Raw genomic sequence first — 2,884 nt, 5'->3', positions numbered from 1 at the left:
AGGGCTGAAGAGACCAGAGAAGCCTTTGAAGATTTGATGTGCCAGTGGCAGAAAATGAAACATCTAAAGACATGTGAGCTAGCTAGCTAGGTGATAGACAGACGGATAGACAGATGAAAGATAGTATTTCACACCATCAGGAGGATCTTCAAGTAAATAAAGTCAAGAAAAGAATTTGGGAGGTTGTTGGATTATAGCCTCCTTTAGAATAAACCCTAAATATGATTGACCAGAAAAATAATGAATCCCCTTCCTGCGCCTCTCCCAAGGCTTCACACATTATGCTAAAGAGAGAATAACAAAGATGGAGAAGAGTGGAAAAGCCACATCACAGATTACAAAGAACTTCAGGAAGTCCTGGGAAGATTTTATCAGAATATAGTGGGAGTGTGTATAGGGGACATCTGGTGTGTCTTCTAATAGCCAGAGGAGTGGCCTATAAGAAACAGCACATTCTCTGTATAAGTCTAAGGGCAGAGCTAGGGGATGGGTAGATACCCCAAAGCTGCCTCATGGGGAAACAGCCAGCATACCATCCTGCTGGAATGGGAGTGAGCCAGCAACCATCAGCTGGAATCAGAGATGTGTCCAGCTGTTCCAACTCCAAGGACATTCCCCCAGAATGTGTGCAACAGCAAGCTCCACTAGTGCAGGAAAATATGGTCCACTGTGACTTTCATGTAGCTTTTTAGGAATTTAACCTACAGCAAAAGTGTTTGACATGGTACCACCACCCCTTCTTTGATCCATGTGATTTTCCTCCGCAAACTCCTTTTCTCTAGAGTCGGCTTTTCACCCTCTTCTTTCTCCACTTTCAGAGACTGGCAGACACTCTTCTTTGTTCAGCTTCTCTGGATCAGAATCCGATTTAGCCTCAGTGTCAAGGTGAGAGAAGCAGAATGTTCCATCTCCAAAGATGCTCACATCCTAATCCCTGGGACTTGTGAGTGTATTATATTACATGGCAAAGGGGAATTAAGTTGCAGATGGAATTAAGGCTACTAATCATCCAGCCTCAAAATAGGGAGATTATACTGATTATCCAGATGGCCCACGTAATCAGAAAGCTGCTTAAAAGTGGAAGAGGGAGGCAGAAGAGAAGGATCGTCTGATATGAGAAGAACACATCTCCCTGTTGCTGGCTTTGAAGACAGAAAAAAGGATCTCATACCAGAGGACAGCTTCTCTTCCTGAAGAGGCCAGGAAATGGATTCTTCTCTGGAACCTCCAGAAGGAAGATTCTGCCAGCACCTTGATTTTAGGCTCATGCATAATTAATCAGCTCAGGTTGCTGTACTGACCTACCACAGACTGAGTGAAAATCTATTTCTCACAGTTATGGAGGCTGGAAAGTTCAAACCCAAAGTTCCAGTAGGGTTCACTTACGATGAGGACTCTTTCCTGGCTTACAAATGGCCACCTTCTCCCTGTCCTCAGTGTGCAAGGAAAGCTAGTGATCCAGGTCTCTGGAGTATTTTTCTCTTCTTACAAAGTCACCAATCCTATCAGATTAGGACCCTAGTCTTAAGACCGCACTTGAACTTAATACTGTCCTAACACCCCTATCTCTAAACACAATCATGTTGGGAATTAGGGCTTTCACAGATGATTTTGGAGGGACACATTCACTTTATAGTACCCAGTGAGATCTGTACAAGACTTCTGACCTATAGAACTATAATATAATAGACTTGTGTTATTTTAAACCACTAGGTTTGTGCTAATTTGTTATAACAGCAATAGGAGGCTAATACCTGAAGTTTACCATTCTCCACTCAAACTTTTCTGAGTCCAAAAGATCTAGAGCCTTTAGGGCCATATGTATACCTGAATGTGTGTGGCGGCTGAGTCCTGCCAGAGCCCTGAGCAGAGAGATCCCTGCCAACACAGCCCAGGGTCCAATGGCTTGAAGTCCTCTCCTGTCCTAGAGGTCACACTTTTCTCTCAAATCAAAACAAAACAAAAACAGAGCCTGGCATTGTAGCCCATGCCTATAATCCCAGCTACCCAGAGACTGAGGTAGCAGAAGTACATGTTCAGGGCCAACCTGGGCAATTTATAAAGATCCCCGTCTCAAAAAAACAAAGACAAACAAAAATCAAAGCAAAACAAACAAACTGAGGCCCATGCTTGGCAGGCTGCCCAGAGGCCTTCCATCTCAAAGGACGTTTCACCCCAGCCGAGGTCTGAGTCATTACACCCAAGTCCATTCTGCTGTGGCCTTCATGCTCTTCTCCCTCACTGGCACCCTCTGGCTTCACTCCCACTCACAAGGCCATTGTGTGGGATGGAGGGGAACAGGAGAGAAGGGACCACAGCACAGAGAAGGAGGTAGCTCCACAGTCAGTATACAACCTCCTGTTTTTCAAAAATTGTCAGCTGAGCCCCATCCCCAGAGAATTTCCCTTCCTCTCTATCTCTGTGCCTGCCATGTTTGTGAGGCTCCTCTCTGGATGTACTATTGCCATAGCTGCCTTTGTCAGCATCCATGGCCTCTCACCTGCCTCTCTAGTGATGATGTCAAGAGCCTCTGGATTCATCTTCCCTTAACACAAAGCAGAGGGGTCCAGCGTCCTCTGTCTCTACCTCTAGGTAAACTAAGCCCAGGGACTTCTCTTTCTCATTAAAAAAGGCCTCCAAGTCATTTTCCTATAACTTATCCAAGAGAATTTTCTGACACTCCTAAAGAGGATCATCCATAGATCCTGGAAACAGAAGGCCCTATTCTGAGTTTGCAGTTTTAGAGGGCCATTAGGGTCTGGCTGTCATCACTGGCAAAGCATGACCTGTATCTATGAGGTTTTGTGACAGACACCATCCAAGCCACAGAGAAGTCATATCCTTTCTCTTGTTCAATGGAGGTAGATGCTGCTTTGGAATGTGA

This window comes from Marmota monax, unplaced genomic scaffold, assembly GCF_021218885.2.
Source record: "Marmota monax isolate L192 unplaced genomic scaffold, Marmota_monax_Labrador192_F-V1.1 WCK01_AAM20220418_F8-fsc00019, whole genome shotgun sequence".
Classification (NCBI taxonomy): domain Eukaryota; kingdom Metazoa; phylum Chordata; class Mammalia; order Rodentia; family Sciuridae; genus Marmota; species Marmota monax.
Note: the sequence above shows the minus strand (reverse complement) of the source record.